Source organism: Eriocheir sinensis, chromosome 25 (assembly GCF_024679095.1).
Source record: "Eriocheir sinensis breed Jianghai 21 chromosome 25, ASM2467909v1, whole genome shotgun sequence".
NCBI classification, from domain to species: domain Eukaryota; kingdom Metazoa; phylum Arthropoda; class Malacostraca; order Decapoda; family Varunidae; genus Eriocheir; species Eriocheir sinensis.
In genome coordinates this window covers 5,421,780-5,439,397 of record NC_066533.1, presented here as the reverse complement: position 1 = coordinate 5,439,397, position 17,618 = coordinate 5,421,780, and the positions used below count along the sequence as shown (strand labels likewise).

The 17,618-nt window shown below is 42.8% G+C and overlaps 1 protein-coding gene across 1 annotated transcript in view; it reads right to left on the bottom strand.

Moving 5' to 3' along the window:
- Positions 1 to 17,248, bottom strand: part of LOC127003236 (uncharacterized) — a 51,167-nt gene extending 33,919 nt beyond the window's left edge. The window contains exon 1 of the mRNA XM_050869631.1: positions 17,188 to 17,248. The gene's annotated coding sequence lies outside the window, so the exon portion shown is untranslated. The remainder of the gene's footprint in view (positions 1 to 17,187) is intronic.
- Between the last annotated feature and the right edge of the window lie 370 nt (positions 17,249 to 17,618).

The following is a 17,618-nucleotide window of genomic DNA, read 5'->3' as shown; positions in this document are numbered from 1 at the left end:
CTCCCTTTTCCTCCTTTCCGTATTTCCTTCCTTTCACGCCGCTTCGCTCTTTTTGGGAAGCGGTTGTGATTTGCTTCTCTTTCTCAGGCGCTCGAGTGGAGGAGGAGGAGGAGGAGGTTGACAGAGAGAATGACGTAAATTGATGGGGAGAGTGAGAGAAGGAGGAACTGGAGAGAAAAAGGAAAAATTAAAGATAGGAAGGTCGGTAGAATAAGAGAGAGAGAGAGAGAGAGAGAGAGAGAGAGAGAGAGAGAGAGAGAGAGAGAGAGAGAGAGAGAGAGAGAGAGAGAGACTTGGTTATTTTTCCATTTTCTTTTTATTCTTTTTCCTTTTTTCTTTTTTCCTTGTTCATCAGTGTCATAACTCGCTCTGTTATTTCCGTTAGCATGGAGGGAGGAAAAATGGAAAGGGAGAGGAGAGAGGAGAGGAAAAGAGGGACAGGAGGAAGGGAAAGGAAGGGAAAAGGGAGGAAAGGAGAGAGAAATGAGACCGTAGGAAAAAGGAAAGGAGGGAGAGAAAAGGAAAGAGGAGGGGAAAGGGAGGTATTAGGAAGGGAGGAAAGGGCAAGAGAGAGGGAAAGTGAATCAGGAGGAAAGAGAAGATGGGAGAGAAAGAGTTAGGAGAGAGAGATGAGTGGTGAGAGAAAGGGAGAGAGGAAGGGAGATAGGAAGGAAAGGAAGAAAGGCGGGATGGAGGAAGAGGGAGAGAGAGGAAGATTGGAAGAAAGAGGAAGAATTAAACGAGATGAATGAAGAGGAAGAAAGGATAGGGAGATAGGGAAGAGAAAGGAGATACGAGGCAAGGGAAGGAGAGAAAAAGGTGAAAATGGAGAAAAGAGAGAATAGAACAGGGGAGAGAAATAAAGATGTGAGGAGGGAAAGGAATGGAGAGAAAGGTTACTAAGAAAACGGGATGGAAGGAGGAAGTAAGGAGGGAATGGAAGATGAAGAGGGAGATAAAGGGAGAGAAAAGGAGATTGGGAGATAATGAAGGTAGAGAGAATGGAAGGGAGCGGAAGCGAAAGACGGAAGAGAAAAGGAGACAGCGAGAGAAATGAAGACATAAAAATAAAGAGAATGAAGATAAATGGAGGAAAAGGAAGATATGAAAAGGGAGGAAAGGAAGAGAAAAAAAGACAAACAGAGGTAAAGAAGTAGAGAGAACGGAAGATAAAAAGCAGAGAAAGAAATATATTGAGGGGAAGGAAGGAAAAGGAGATTGGGGATAAATGAAGGGAAAGTAAAGGGAATGGGAGATAAAGGGAGGAAAAAGAAGATATGAGAAGGGAGGAAGAAAGAAAAAAGAAGATAGGGAGATGAGTGAAAGGAAATTGGGAGGTAAATAAAGGTAAAGGAGAGAGAATGGGAAGGTAAAGTGGAAGGGAAAGGGGAAGGAAGAGATAGGGAGATGAATGAAGATAGGGAAAGTAGAGGGAATGGGAGATAAAGAGAGGATAAAGAAGATATGAAAAGGGAGGGAAAATAGAAAAAAAGAAGATAGGGAGATGAGTGAAAGGAAATAAGGAGGGAAATGAAGGTAAATCAGAGAGAAAGAGAAGGTAAAGAGGGAGGGAAAGGGGAAGGAAGAGATAGGGAGATGAATGAAGATAGGGAAAGTGGAGGGAATGGGAGATAAAGAGAGGAAAAAGAAGATATGAAAAGGGAGGGAAAATAGAAAAAAAGATAGGGAGATGATTGAAAGGAAATAGGGAGGTAAATGAAGGTAAAGGAGAGATAATGAGAAGGTAAAGAGGGAGGGAAAGGGGAAGGAAGAGATAGGGAGAATGGATGATAAGGGATATAGTAAGGGAAGGGAAGGGAGGATAATGTGTGTGTATATTAACTCGATTTCCAGGTAATGTAGTGTTTGAGCTGCGCATCGTTTGTTAGTTTGTATGTTTGTGTTGAGTTATTATTAATGAAGTCATCCGGTAATACACTTATAAGAGGCGGGTGTTTGCTCGTGACGTGTGTGTGTGTGTGTGTGTGTGTGTTAGTATTTTCATTTATTCATTTATTGTGTGACGGAATATGACAACACGTTCACAATTTTTCTCTTTCATCTATCTTTCTATCTTTCTTTCTTTCTTTCTTTCTTTCTTTCTTTGCTCATTCACAAGTTTGTCTATATTTCTTGCTTCTCTTTCATTCATTTTTTTTTTCTCATTCAAGATTTTGTTTGTTTCCTTTTTTCTGTCTTTGCACAATCAAGATTTTGTTTTTCTTTGCTCATTCGCGATATTCCTTTTTTTTCTTTCTTCCTCATTCACAAGTTTATTTATCTTTTCTTCTTTCTCTTCCTTCCTTTCTTTTCTTCTTGCTTTCTTTACGCATTCACGAGTTTGTTATTTTGAGCCTACGTCGTTTTATCCACTTTTTCTTTCCTTTTATCTTTTTTTTTTCCCTTATTAATATTTTGGCCGAGAAAATAGTTCCACATACTCTTATATACTCTTGGGACGATCCTCTTACGCCTTGACCTTTAAAGAAGAGGAGGACGAAGGAGAAAAATAATAAGAGGACTAAGAGGGAGAGGCGTCACCAGAAAAGAAGAAGGTAGGAGAAGAAAAGAGGAAAAATATGACGGAAAAGGGAGGAAGAAAATTAAAGAAGCAAAGGAAAAGGGGGAAGAAAAAGGAAGAAGAGTAAGCAAAAAAAGGAGGAAGAAGAGGGATTAAAAGAACGAAAAAGAAAGGAAACGGAAAAGTTGGAGGGAAAAAAAAGAGAAAAGGAAGTGGAAGAAGGAGGAAGAGGAGTTAGCAAAAAAAGGAGAAGTTAGAAGAAGGAAAAAGCAGGAATAAAAATCTTAAATAGGGAGGAAGAAAATAAAAGAAGAAGAAATGGAAGAGGTGATAGGAAAAGGAGGAGGAGGAGGAAGAGAAGTAAGGAAAAAAAGGAGGAAGAAGAACAAAAGGAGGAGGAGGAACTAGCAGGCAAAGAAGGAAAGGAAAAAGGAGGAAGGAAAAGAAAGAAAAGTAAAAGAAAGAGGAGGAAGAAAGCAAAGAAGGCAGGAGGAAGTTAGCAGAAAAGATAGAAGGAGAAAAGGAGGAAGAGGAGGAGGAAGAAAAATGCGGAAAAGGGAGGAAGAAAAAAAAAAAAAAGAAAAGGAAGAGGTGGAAGAGAAAAATGAGGAGGAAGAGGAGAAATAAGAGCGAAAGGAAGAGGCGGAATAAACAAAACAAAAAAAAGAAGGAAAGGCAAAAGGAGGAAGAAAAATAAAGAAAAAGGAGTGGAAAAATAAAGAGAAAGAGAAGGAAGAAAACAAAGTGGAAGAAGAGGAGGAAGAAGAAAAAGATGAAGGTCAAGGAAGAATCACAGGAAAACGAAAAACATTTTGATAACTAGGAAGAGGAGGAAGCAAAGAAGAGGAGAAGAGGAAGAGCGAGACATGAAAAAGGGGAGAGAGAGAGAGAGAGAGAGAGAGAGAGAGAGAGAGAGAGAGAGAGAGAGAGAGAGAGAGAGAGAGAGAGAGAGAGAGAGAGAGAGAGAGAGAGAGAGAGAGAGAGAGAGAGAGAGAGCTCGAGGAAAGTTACATGGGGAGGAGGAGGAGGAGAAAAGGATTAGAAATACAGGGAAACTTATGCTGTTAATATGGACTTACTCAGGAGAAGAAGGAGGAGGAGGAGGAGGAGGAGGAGGACAGAAAGAAAAATAATAGATGAAGGAGGTAAGATGAACTGCAAAGGAGGAATTTAAGGAAGAAAAAGGAGAGAAGAAGGAACAGAGGAAGGAGGAGAGAGAACGAACAGAAGGAAGAGAGGAGACGAAGGAGGATGATAAAGAAGGAAGTTACAGGAATCGGGAGGAAGGGAAAAAAAGAGGAGTGGGAAGGAATTAGAGGAAGAGGAGGAGGAGGAGGATAAAAATTAGAGGTTATGATGGACGAGGAGAGAGATGAGAGGGGATGAAGAAGGAGGAAGAGGAGGATAATGAAGGGAAGGAAGCTGAAATGTGAAGGTTGTTAGGAGGAGGAGGAGGAGGAGGAGGAAGCTTGTTTGTGGAGATAAGAGGGAAGACGAAGGAATGAAAAGATGGAGGGAAGGAGAGGAGAGAGTTAGAGGAAAAGAAGGGAAGGAAGGAAAGGAAGGAGGAGGAGGAGGAGGAGGAGGAGAGAGAGAAGAGAAGAGAAGAGAGAAGAGAGAAGAGAGAAGAGAGAGAGAGAGAGAGAGAGAGAGAGAGAGAGAGAGAGAGAGAGAGAGAGAGAGAGAGAGAGAGAGAGAGAGAGATAGAGAGACAGAGAGAAGAGAGAGAGAGAGAGAGAGAGAGAGAGAGAGAGAGAGAGAGAGAGAGAGAGAGAGAGAGAGAGAGAGAGAGAGAGAGAGAGAGAGAGAGAGAGAGAGAGAGAGAGAGAGAGAGAGAGAGAGAGAGAGGAACGATCAAGTATATGTGATGGAGAGGATTGAGGTGTTGATGGAGGTGGTGCCTAGAGATGGGTGAGGGGGGGGGGGTGAGTATGGAAAGTGGTGGGGGTGGGGAGGGGAATGGAGGGGGTGCTGAGTGATGTATCGAAGGGAGAGGGTTGTATAGGGTAGGAGGAGAGAGAAGGAGAGAAAGGTAGGAATAGAAAGAATAAAAAAGAAAAAGGTTGTGAAGGAAAGGAAGAAGACTAAGAAAAGAAGCCAATAGATAGAAGACAGGATCATGACAGTAAACAATGCGGCGTACAAGACACACTTTTGACAAGGCTTTCGTAGGGGTTACATTTCGAGGCGTAGTTTTATGACCCTGGTGGTAGTTCAAGCATTCTTCTGTACCTTGAACGTTAAAAAAAAAAAAACTCAATAGCTCCCCATTACTCTCTTTTTCGGCCTTTGGAAATAGTTGATGTAAGGCGGAAGCGTCTGAGAATCCCGACCTCTAAATACCACGAGTCTGCCAGAGGTCATAAAGCTTACACAAGGCAGCTCATGTAAACGTAATCCAACTTGTCTCCTCATCTATACATTAATCTAACATTCTTTCGAGGAATTATATCGTATTGCCACTCCCACATAACTACCAAGACTTCCTTTCATCCACACTCTATTAGTAAACCAATTCTTGCCTAAATGTGTGTTGAATGTGAATTTATCGAACTTAAACCCATTACTACCTGTCCTACCCGGCTGTCTTACCACCAGAACCCTATTAACATCATCCTATTTAATCCCTTCATCTATTTAAAACTTCAATCAAGTTTCCTCGCGCCCTCCGCCTTGGACGATAAATCAAATTCAGACGTTTAGGCCTATCCTGATATGGCAAGTGTCTCGACCTGTGAATAATTTTTTGTCGTCCTCCTCTGCATCGATCATAACGTCCAGATGCCCATGCTCTAGTTAGGAGACCAGGAAAAGCAGCAATAAAAAGGTGTTCTCGTTTAGTGTGGCGGGGGTGAACGAGTGGAAGGCTAGGGGAAGGTGGAGGTTTAGAGTGGGAAGGTGTTGGATGGGGTTGTAGTGTGGTTAGTGTAAGAGGTAGTGCTGTGGTGGTGGTGGTGGTGGTGGTGGTATTGGTGATGCATTGAGGAGTGGTGGTATTAAAGTGAAGGTTGAGTGAAGTGGTGGAGTAGTGGTTGAAATGGAAGTGTTGGAGTTAAGTGGTGATGGTGGTGGTGGTGGTGGGGGTGGCAAGTTGGTAGTAAAGTTACAGTGAAGTGTTATAGTGAAGTTGAGGTAAAGGGGTGGTAGTGAAGTGGTGATGAAGTGGTGGCAGTGGCAGTGGAAAAGTGGTGGTGAGGGTGATGATGTGAAATGGTGGTAAAGGAGTGGTGATGGTGAAAGTGGAAGTGAAATGGAGGTGAGTGGTGGTGATGTTGAAGTGAAGTGGTGATGGTTATGCTGAGGAAGTGGAGGTTAAGTGGTGGTTAAGTGGAGATGAAGTTGTAGTGGTGAAGTTTAAGTGTTGTTGTTGGAGGAAGTGAAGTGTAAGTGAAGTTTGGATGGTGGTGGTAGTGGTAGAAGTGATTGTGATGTGGTAGTGGAGGTGTTGTGGAGGTAAAGTGGAGGTAAAGTGGAGGTGAAGTGGAGGTGTTGTGAAGGTGAAATGAAGGCGAAGTGGAGGTGTTGTGGAAGTGAAGTGGAGGTGTTGTGAAGGTGAAATGGAGGTGAAGTGGAGGTGTTGTGAAGGTGAAATGGAGGTGAAGTGGAGGTGTTGTGAAGGTGAAATGGAGGTGAAGTGGAGGTGTTGTGAAGGTGAAATGGAGGTGAAGTGGAGGTGTTGTGGAAGTGAAGTGGAGGTGAAGTGGAGGTGTTGTGGAGGTGAAATGGAGGTGAAGTGGAGGTGTTGTGGAGGTGAAATGGAGGTGAAGTGGAGGTGAAATGGAGGTGAAGTGGAGGTGTTGTGGAGGTGAAATGGAGGTGAAGTGGAGGTGTTGTGGAGGTGAAGTGGAGGTGTTGTGAAGGTGAAGTGGAGGTGAAATGGAGGTGAAGTGGAGGTGTTGTGAAGGTGAAGTGGAGGTGTTGTGGAGGTGAAGTGGAGGTGTTGTGGAGGTGAAGTGGAGGTGAAGTGGAGGTGAAGTGGAGGTGTTGTGGAGGTGAAATGGAGGTGAAATGGAGGTGAAGTGGAGGTGTTGTGGAGGTGAAATGGAGGTGAAGTGGAGGTGAAGTGGAGGTGAAATGGAGGTGAAGTGGAGGTGAAGTGGAGGTGTTGTGGAGGTGAAATGGAGGTGAAGTGGAGGTGTTGTGGAGGTGAAATGGAGGTGAAGTGGAGGTGTTGTGAAGGTGAAGTGGAGGTGTTGTGGAGGTGAAGTGGAGGTGTTGTGAAGGTGAAGTGGAGGTGTTGTGAAGGTGAAGTGGAGGTGTTGTGAAGGTGAAGTGGAGGTGAAATGAAGGTGAAGTGGAGGTGTTGTGAAGGTGAAGTGGAGGTGTTGTGAAGGTGAAGTGGAGGTGTTGTGAAGGTGAAGTGGAGGTGTTGTGGAGGTGAAGTGGAGGTGAAATGGAGGTGAAGTGGAGGTGTTGTGGAGGTGAAATGGAGGTGAAGTGGAGGTGTTGTGGAGGTGAAGTGGAGGTGTTGTGGAGGTGAAGTGGAGGTGTTGTGGAGGTGAAATGGAGGTGAAGTGGAGGTGTTGGGGTAAGTCGCAAGTCTCATCGTTGGTCGCATTGATTTTGCCCTGATTCTGCCGAGAGAGAGAGAGAGAGAGAGAGAGAGAGAGATTTACCCTAAATTCACATGGACAGCATTATTAAGTGGATTTTATTTTCTGCCTTCTACTCTTTTTAATCCATCTCTCTCTCTCTCTCTCTCTCTCTCTCAGGTCTGTCTTTATTGTGTGTGTTCAGTACCATTTCTTGCTGTTTTTTTCTTTCTTAGTTTTCCTTCCTCTTGGTATTGCTTCTTCTATTTCCCCTAATGATGTTTCTTTACTCACGAACAGGAGGAGGAGGAGGAGGAGGAGGAAGAAAAGGAGGAGGAGGAGGAGATGTAAATTTGGCGAGAGGCAATGAATGTAACGGAGAGAGAGAGAGAGAGAGAGAGAGAGAGAGAGAGAGAGAGAGAGAGAGAGAGAGAGAGAGAGATTGGATCGGGATGTTTTGAAATAATAATAATAATAATAATAATAATAATAATAATGATGTTTATAAATAAGAAAAAAATGAGGAAGAAGAGGAGGAGGAGGAGGAGGAGGAGGAGGAGAAAAAAAAACAGATAGACAAACTAAGAAGGACAGAAATGTAATAGAAATTCATCCCTCCTCCTCCTCCTCCTCCTCCTCCTGGTGTCCTCATAATGGCGGTAGTCGGCTCAGTGAAGCTCTTCCCCCCCCCCCCTTGTCCCCCCTCTGAGCCGCGTACCGCATGACAGGTGGCTCTAATACCACTAACGGGAAGGTGTGTGTGTGTGTGTGTGTGTGTGTGTGTGTGTGTGTGTGTGTGTGTGTGTGTGGTTTTGCTTGATTTTATGCTCATGTTGCTGCGCGTTTTGTTGATGGTGGTGTTTTTCTCCTTCTCCCTCTTCTGCATCCTCTTCTTCTTTTTCTTCCTCTTCTTCTTCCTCTTCTTCTTGTTTTTTTCTTCCTCGTGGTTCATTTTTTTGTTGCATTTTTTTTGTTATTTAATTGGAGATAATTTTATTTTTATTTACTTATTTATTTATTTATTTATTAATCCTTCCAACAAATCTTATCATTGCTCGTCTACATATTTGAGATTTCATTTTCTTTATTTATATTTTTAGTTTACTCAATTATGTTTCTATCATGTGTTTAGCGTTGCTTTTTCTTTTTCTTCTTGTTTCTTTTTTTTTATCTTATTCTCCCTCGATCCATGAATCCATCCATTTTTATCAATTGCTTATATGCTTGTGACTTTGTGTGATCTGTATTTTTATTTATCACGTTGGCGTAAACGCTTCTTCTTCTTTTTCTTCTACTACTACTACTACTACTACTACTATTACTGCTACTTTTTACTCACGTTACTTCTGTTTTTTACTCCTACACTTCCCTCATTTATACCGCTTTCCTTGTTTACCTGCTCGCTTGTTTGTTTGTCTTCTAGTCTAGCATTGCCTACTTGTTTACACGGGGACGTTTTGGGAGAAAGGAGTAGGAGGAGGAGGAGGAGCAAACAGGACACGGCACAGTTGTTTATGGTGGTTGGTTCCTACCGAGGCGAGGTACACACACACACACACACACTCACACACACACACACACACACACACACACACACACACACACGCGCATACTGAAGAGGTCCGTCAAGGGAATTGGTTTACTAGGACGTTTTGAAGAGGGGGAAGAGGAGGAGGAGGAGGAGGAGGAGGAAATGTCATGTGGTGAAGAGAGAAATGGTCCGGAAGTGAAGGGAAGGTAGGGAAGAAGGGGGTTGAGTATTGGGGGAAGGGGAGGAGGGGAGATGAGGTAACGAGGGTGGCTGTGGGAAAGGGGAGGAAAGGGAAAGGGGAAGAAGGGGAGGATGAGGTGATGAGGGTAGTTAAAGGAGGAGCAATATTTGATAAGATTAATTGGGGATGGGAGGATAGGAGGTGACGGGAATGGAGGAAAATGAAGTAATGGGATGGGGAGGATGAGAGTTGTTGAGGGATGGAGGAGAATAGGCTGATAGGGGGCAATGGGGAAGCATGGATAGGATGTGAGGTGAGGGAGAAGAGAGAGAAGGGGGTGATAACAGTGATTTCGAGAAGGGTAGAGGGGAAACGAATGTAATTTAAAATGGGAAGGGAAAAACGGGAGGAGTGTAAGAGAAGGGAGGAAAGAATGGGGAGGTAGTGACACGGGATGGGAGAAGAAGGAATGTTGGGGAAAGTAGGAAAGAATGGGAAGTTGGGGATTGGGAAGGCTGTGGCATAGGAAAGGAAAAGAAAGAATGTTGGGGAAAGTAGGAAAGAATGGGAAGTTGGGGATTGGGAAGGCTGTGGCATAGGAAAGGAAAAGAAAGAATGTTGGGGAAAGTAGGAAAGAATGGGAAGTTGGGGATTGGGAAGGCTGTGGCATAGGAAAGGAAAAGAAATAATATTGGGGGAAGTAGGAAAGAATGGGGAGGTTAGGGATTGGGAAGGCTGTGGCATAGGAAAGGAAAAGAAAGAATGTTGGGGGAAGTAGGAAAGAATGGGGAGGTTAGGGATTGGGAAGGCTGTGGCATAGGAAAGGAAAGGAAAAGAAAGAATGTTGGGGGAAGTAGGAAAGAATGGGGAGGTTAGGGATTGGGAAGGCTGTGGCATAGGAAAGGAAAAGAAAGAATGCTGGAGAGAGTATGAAAGAATGGGGAGGTTAGGGATTGGGAAGGCTGTGGCATAGGAAAGGAAAAGAAAGAATGTTGGGGGAAGTAGGAAAGAATGGGGAGGTTAGGGATTGGGAAGGCTGTGGCATAGGAAAGGAAAAGAAAGAATGTTGGGGGAAGTAGGAAAGAATGGGGAGGTTAGGGATTGGGAAGGCTGTGGCATAGGAAAGGAAAAGAAGAAATGCTGGGGGAAGTAGGAAAGAATGGGGAGGTTAGGGATTGGGAAGGCTGTGGCATAGGAAAGGAAAAGAAAGAATGTTGGGGGAAGTAGGAAAGAATGGGGAGGTTAGGGATTGGGAAGGCTGTGGCATAGGAAAGGAAAAGAAGGAATGTTGGGGGAAGTAGGAAAGAATGAGAATTTGGAGATTGGGGGGAGGGAGTGACATCGAAAGGGAGCTTGAGGAGGGTTAAGGAAGGGAGGAAAGGATGGGGAGGTTGGGGATTGGGAAGGCAGTGACGTAGTAAGGAATAATGGGAAAGTAGGAAAGAATAGGGGGAGGTTTGGGACTTGGGAGGGAACGACAGAGAAACAGAGAAAATTTTGGGAAGGGAGAAAAGATTTGGCGAGATTGTGGATTAGGAAGTAGCATGGGAAGGGAAAAGAGGAGACGAACAAGATGTGAAATAATGCAGTAAAAATTTTGGATGCTGTGATTCCATGAGGCTTCGTCGCGTATAAACAGACGTGGCAGTGGCGAATATATAACAGTGATACAGTGTTAAGGAGTCTCGAAGGTGTTTAAGGCTGGTGGAGAGTCGTGTGGTGGTGGTGAATGGAGCGTGGAGAATGCGTTGGGCGTGGGACATGACTCTGCGTGTGTTGCCTGTTGTGTGAGGGATGATGTGAGGGTTCTGTGTTGTTGTGCTGGCGTGAGGCGGAGGAGGAGGAGGAGCGGCGGTCAGGAATGAGGATGAGAAGAGAAACACGGGAGCCAGGACGATGATAAAAAGAAAAGGATGATGAGAAGGTGGAAATAGAAAAAAAGAATGGGAGGAGGAGGAGTAGGAGGAGGGAGCATAAAGAAAAGGAAGAAAGTATAGGAAAACACATGAAAAGACGAGGAAGAGGAGGCCAGCAAAAGGAGGTAAGAAAAATGGGAGAATGTATGTAAAAAAAAGGAACGAAAGAAGCTGATGATGCTGATGAAATGAAAGGACGAAGATAAAGACGAAAATATGAAAATGAGGAAAAAATTGAGAAGATTAAAGAGGGGAAGAGGAGGCAGGAGGGACAGGGATGGGGAGGAAGGAAGGAGAAGGAGGAGGAGGATAGTGAGGTCATAAACGAAGGATGGATGGAAGAGGACGAGAGGAGTGGTGATGGTGGTGGTGGTGATGGTGGTGATTGTGGTGATGCTGAGGATGGTGGTCGTTGTGGTAATGATGGTGCTTTGCACTGTCTTAATGTAACGGTTGTGGTGGTGGTTGTGGTGGTGGGGATAATAACTCTTCCCTTCCTCTTCCTGCAATCTCCTCCGCCTCCTCTTCCTCCTCCTCCTCCCGTGTACAGTCCCAAAATAGCTTCAGAGCTTGTCGACCCTCATTCGGACCAGTAAACTCAACTACGAAAAACAAATAGCGCGAAGTCAAGACCAATCCAAAAACGTTTTTCACGTACATCAACAAAAAAAGATCAAAACCAACATTTTCCACCTGACAGACGAAGCCGAATCATTAACCCAAGATAGTAAACACATGGCCAAAATCCTCAACATAAATTTTACATCTTTATTCACGATCGAGAACATAAAACCTATACCTGAGGGCCCCATTCCGAATCTAGGGGGATCGATCGCCCTGGAAATTGGCACTATATCCGACCAAGATGTGAAAAAGTACTTGGACAAGTTCGACACGAATAAGTCGACGGGACCTGACAGCATGTCCCCACGGTTGTTGAAAGAACTAAAACAGCAAATACTGCAGCCCCTCACAAGCATATTTAACCGGTCGCTACAACTGAACAAAATCCCCGAAGACTGGAAAATGACGAACGTAACACCGATTTACAAAAAAAGAGATAAGAAAGTTGCCCTAAACTACAGGCCTTTAAGTTGAGCATCAGTAGCATGCAAAATCCTCGAAAAGATTATTAGAGATAAACTTGTCAATTTTCTGGAAGACAATATAAATTCTAGTACCCAGCACGGTTTCCGAAATAAAAGTTCTTGCTTAACGAATCTTAAGGATTTCTACCAAAGTATATATGAAAACGGGAATAATCACAGTCCAAGCGATGTCATATACCTGGACTTCCAGAAAGCTTTCGACAAAGTACCACACGAGCGACTCCTTATTAAACGAAAGTCATCGGGTATAGGAAGCAACCTGACTCCATGGACAATAGATTGGCTCACGAACAGAAAACAGCGTGTATTGCTTAACGGGTAAGCTTCTGTGTGGCTACCAGTCACTAGTGGGATACCCCATGGTCATTACTGGGACCCATTCTCTTTATCTTATACTTCGATGACATCGAAACGGGACTGAAATCCTCCTTATCAGAGTTTGCTGGCGACACTAAGTGGGTGGAAGGGCCCTCACGACGGCCGACTGCGAAGTCATCGAAAAGAACCTTGACCAGATCATCCAGTGATCCGAAAAGTGGCAAATGTCATTCAACGTTGACAAAGTCATGCGCGTTGGTTCTAGAAATAGTAAGCATACATACAACATGCGGGGGAAGCCTCTGCAGGTCGTGCAGGAGGAATCGAATCTTGAAGTCACAATCAGCAGTGACTTAAAACATGCAAAGCATTGTATAAAAGCATATAACAAAGGCAACACTATGCTCGGGTTTATAGCGAGGAGCTTTGAGTGTTAGACGCCGGAAGTAATGTTATCCTTACATAACTCAACGGTAAGACCTCACCGAGTATGCGGAACAATTCTGGTCCCCTAATTACAGAAAAGACGCTGGATTATTAGAGAGAATTCAGCGACGCGCTACGAAGATGATTCCATCCTTGAGGGCACTGCCGTATGAAGAACGACTCTGGCGACTCAACCTCTTTTAGCTGGAAAAGAGACGCTTACGAGGGGGCAGGATTAATTTATTTCAGCACTTAAAGAACTTCAGTAACGTCGACCTCTTCAAATTGTTTGAATTACAAACCAGCTCATGAACTTTAAATTATGGTCTACTCTTTTATGAAAAGCGATGCAATACAGACATTGGTAGGAGTTTCTTCTCCAACCGAGTCATACGCCATTGGAACAACCTTCCTGCTGAAGTAGTACGTGTAAGTGAAGAAACCATCAACTCCTTCATAAATCGCATCGACCTTTACTTCGTGACAACAGGAGTAAACAGAACATAAGCACTGAATTGCTTTGAACTGCTCTGCAGGCACAAAGACTGTCAGACAGATCATAGCTCTAGAGCAGGCAACCTCGTAATGAGCCAATAGGCTTTCTGTTGCCTGTATTTCAATGTTTCCATGTTTCCATTACAAGCTCCTCGACCTCTGCTGTGCCTCCCCCTCCTCGCATCCACCGTTCCCTTATCACCTGTTCACATAATAATTGGGTGAAGATAAACGATGTAATGCCTTCCCCCTCACCCGACCCAAAAAAGAAAGGGGGGCTAAAGGAAACTTGTAAAATATGCAATAAGAAAAATGTCCATGGAATTAAACAAAAAAGGAAGGAAAATCATGTAAAACTATGAAATGTGCAAATGAAAGTATTCATATTGTGATGGAAATTTCACGCCAAGAAAAAAAAATTGTGAGATTTAATTAATTAGATTTACACACAAAAAAAACGTTAGTTTGGTAGAGAATTATTTGTATATATATGGAGAAGGTTGAAATGATACGCGAAGGAAAACTAACAAGCAAAGAGGAGAAAAATGAAATAGTGAGACAGAATTAGATTAAGAAAATATATCGTAAATGTGATAAAGTACTGAGGGTGTATGTACTGTGTAGGTAAGATGATAAAATGATCAGTGAAGAAAAATAATAATAGGAAACGGTAGGATTGAAATAGATTAAAAGGAAAGAAAGAAATAATTACAGTATTGACGAATTAAGTAAAATTATTAACGTCAGAAATATATTACATGGGAAATATAAGTGAATTAGGCAGAGTATAAAATGTATAATTAGCTAGGAGTATTAATATTATGACAGAAAATTCACTCTGAGAGGAAAAAAAATAAGTAGATCATTAAGAAAATATTAAATGAATTTTGTGAAGTATTCAGTGTTTAATTAAAACGAAATATCGATATAAAGATGGGGAACGTAGGGGGGGGAAAAGGGGTATAGGAGGGAAAAGGGAGGAGGAGGAGGAGGAGATATCTGAAGCTAAGAAGAACTGAATGAGGAAGGGAAATGTGTAAGGAAAACTATTAATATGAAGATAGAAATGACGAGGAGAGAAAAAAAAATATATACAGAAAATTGGTTATGAAAAAAGATGAAGAAATGAAGTCATCAGAAGTATTAACCTGGATAGGGTGATAGAAAGGACAAGCACATACAAACAAAGAAAAAATAATGTAGTAATATATATCGCTTAAAAGAAGGAGAAAAATGGATGATGATGATGATGATGATGATGATGATGACGATTGTGATAGTAAATTACACGTAGATTAAAAAAAAAAAAAGATAGTCTAATATAAACAGTGAAGAAGAAAAGTAAATAGGTTTGAGGGAATGATAACTATGAAGATGATAACTGATGGTAATGTTGATGAAAAGAGTAACCAACCCCCCCCCCCCAAAATCGCGTTCAAATCGATGCTGGCCGGGATAAATGCACAAAAATGAAGCTCCAACCAATTCACGGATATTTACTTTCCTCATGAATAAATCTCTCGCGGCGCGGCTCATCACAACTTTATGCGGCGGCGCGGAGTTTTAGAGGAGTAGGATCTGTGTCGTTGTTGTTGTTGTTGTTGGTGGTGGTGGTGGTGGTGGTGGAGGAGGAGGTGGTGGATTCTTTCTTCTTTCGGTGTAATTTCTTTGTTTGTTCTTGTCTGTTTTTTTTTGTGGCTATTTGTGTGTGTGTGTGTGTGTGTGTGTGTGTGTGTGTGTGTGTGTGTGTTTGCCCCTTTCTGTGTCTGTCTGTCGTATGTGCCGTGTAGTATTTCAGGGGTTTTCATCTCCCTTCGACTTGTAATGTGTATGTTCGTTTGAATGCTTGAATCGTTTTGTGTTATGAGAATTTTAAGTCATTTTTCTTTCCTTCTTTCGTCTGTCACTATACTAAACTGTCTGTGCGTGTGTCTGTCTGTTCATCATTCTTACCTGTCTGTCCTTCCACCTGTCCTGTTTTGATGTATTTCCAAAGATCTTTAACTTTCTTCCTTTCCCCTCTGACTCACGACCTTAATCTATCCGTCTACCTGTCCTCTTTGTGATGTATTTCCAAAGATCTTTAACTTTCTCCCTTTTCCCTCTGACTCACGACCTTAATCAATCCTCTACGTGTTTATCTATCTGTCTGTCTTTTGTACGCTTGTCACTCGTGTAGGTCAACATCTATGGGCGTCTCCTTTCCACTCGTCCGTCAGTCCCTCCCTTTGTCCGTGCGTGTGTCTGTGCGTCGCTCATTTCCACCTCGTAGAATTGTGTGCACCGTTAGGCCGTGTGTGGACGATGATGGTGCAGTCTGTGGCGTGGCGGGCAGCTTAGTACGTGAGGGTTTTATAGTGCTCATTTTCGTTTTTCTTTTGGGTTTATTAATGTTTCTGAGTCTTTTGTTTCGTTGATTCTGTTTCTCATGACTTTTTATTGTTGTTTTTTTACGTTTTGGCTTTTTTTCGTGTGTGTGTGTGTGTGTGTGTGTGTGTGTGTGTGTGTGTGTGTGTCGTTGCGTTCTTTTCTTACACCTCTTAAACGTTGTATCTGTGTGTCTGTCTGTGTGTCTTGTCTATTTTCTGCCTTTTCTTTTCCTTCTGAATTTTCATATTGTTTCTTTGTCTGTCTATCTGTAATTTCTGCCTCTTCTTTTCCTTCTGATTTTCATATTCTAGCCGTGTCCATCTCATTGCATCTTATTCTCTTCCCTCTAACTTTATCAATTATGTTTGTCTCTCGTTACCGCCTTTTCTTCCTTCTCTTTCTGACTTTATTTATTCTGCCTCTGTCTAATTGCTGCCTTGTATTCTTCTCTGAACTGTATTGAGTCTGTCTGTCCATCTGTCTCATCCTTTAATTTTCCTTCATTGCTTCATTAACGCGTCTGTCTGCCTCTCAGTTGGCCAGACCGTGTTATCTCTCTTTATTGTATGTGACACATTTTTCATATGTATCAAACGGATAAGTAGAGAACACTCTCTCTCTCTCACACTCACACACACACACACACACCCACACACACACACACAGACACACACACACACCTCTCTCGGCACCACCGCACTGCACTCCCCCCTCCCCACTACCTCCCCCACCCCAAGCTCCATCGCCCCAACCTTCCCACACATATCAGACCCCAAATCCCCATTAGCGAAGTTAAAATGTATCTTTAATATGTAAATTTTCATCCTGTCGGCTGCCGTAACTAAATAAACCGATTATTATTATTATTATTATTATTATTATTATTATTACACACACACACACACACACACACACACACACACACACACACACACACACACACACACACACACACACACACACACACACACACACACAAGACCACAACCTCATGCCATCATTTATCTCTGTAGCTGTATGCACGTGAGAATAATTTTGCGATGTTTATTCTTTCGATAGATATGTTTGATATTGTTTCCAGCGTCATATAAACGGTATGTGAGTAAAGGCGATAGATTCCATGGTCTTACGGGATGTTGGTTGTAATGTCCACCTTATGTTAACAGTTTGCCAAATAGGATAGTGATTGAAGGTGGAGTAAGTAATGATAGATAAAAAAGTGGGAATAATAAAGATGTAGAGTAATAAGTAAATAAGAAAAGTTAGCTAAAAAGTAGGAATAGTAAAGAGGTGGAGGAACAAGTAAACATGTAGTGATAAGTAAGAAAAAAGGTGGGAATAAATAGTAAGAGTTGTCAGTAAATCAATCAGTCCGCCAGGTGGGTGAAGGTGCTCTATGGCAGGTAGAAAGTTGGCAGGTGTGTGTCGACGGGAGTACATACATCATGGCTTTCCGTGTCACCTAGCCGGCAAATTAGTTACTCTCTCTCTCACACACACACAACTTGTTTGCTTGTTATATATCCTTTTGTTCCATTTTTAAACTACTACTACTACTACTACTACTACTACTACTACTACTATCACACACACACACACACACACACACACACACACACACTCACACACACTTTTCCTTCCTTCCTTCCTTCCTTTTTTTTTTTTTCTTTAAAATGATCATCGTCTCAACCCTCTCCCCTTCCCTGGCACACATTTTTAAATATTTACGATAACAAACACTCCATTGTTAATTCACGCTGTGTCTAGACTTTTTCTTCCCTCACTTACCTCGTGCCGGTGGTGGTGAAGGTGGTGGTGGTGGTGGTGGTGAGGATGGAGACGAAGCGGGTTGAGCACTGACTGTGTATTCTGACATGACGTTTTCCTTATATACCTGTGCTCTCTCTCTCTCTCGTTTCTTCAATACTGTCTGTGATCAATTTGTCGTGTGTGTGTTTTTCCCCCGCGTTCTCTCTCTCTCTCTCTCTCTCTCTCTCTCGTTTCTTCAAGACTGTCTGTGATAAATTTGTCCTGTGTGTGTTTTCCCCCGCGTTCTCTCTCTCTCTCTCTCGTTTCTTCAATACTGTCTGTGATCAATTTGTCCTGTGTGTTCTCTCTCTCTCTCTCTCTCTCTCTCTCACACACACACACACACACACACACACATACATTCAGATGCAAATGCGGTATATAGTTGTGATGTGCCTGCGTGTGTGTGT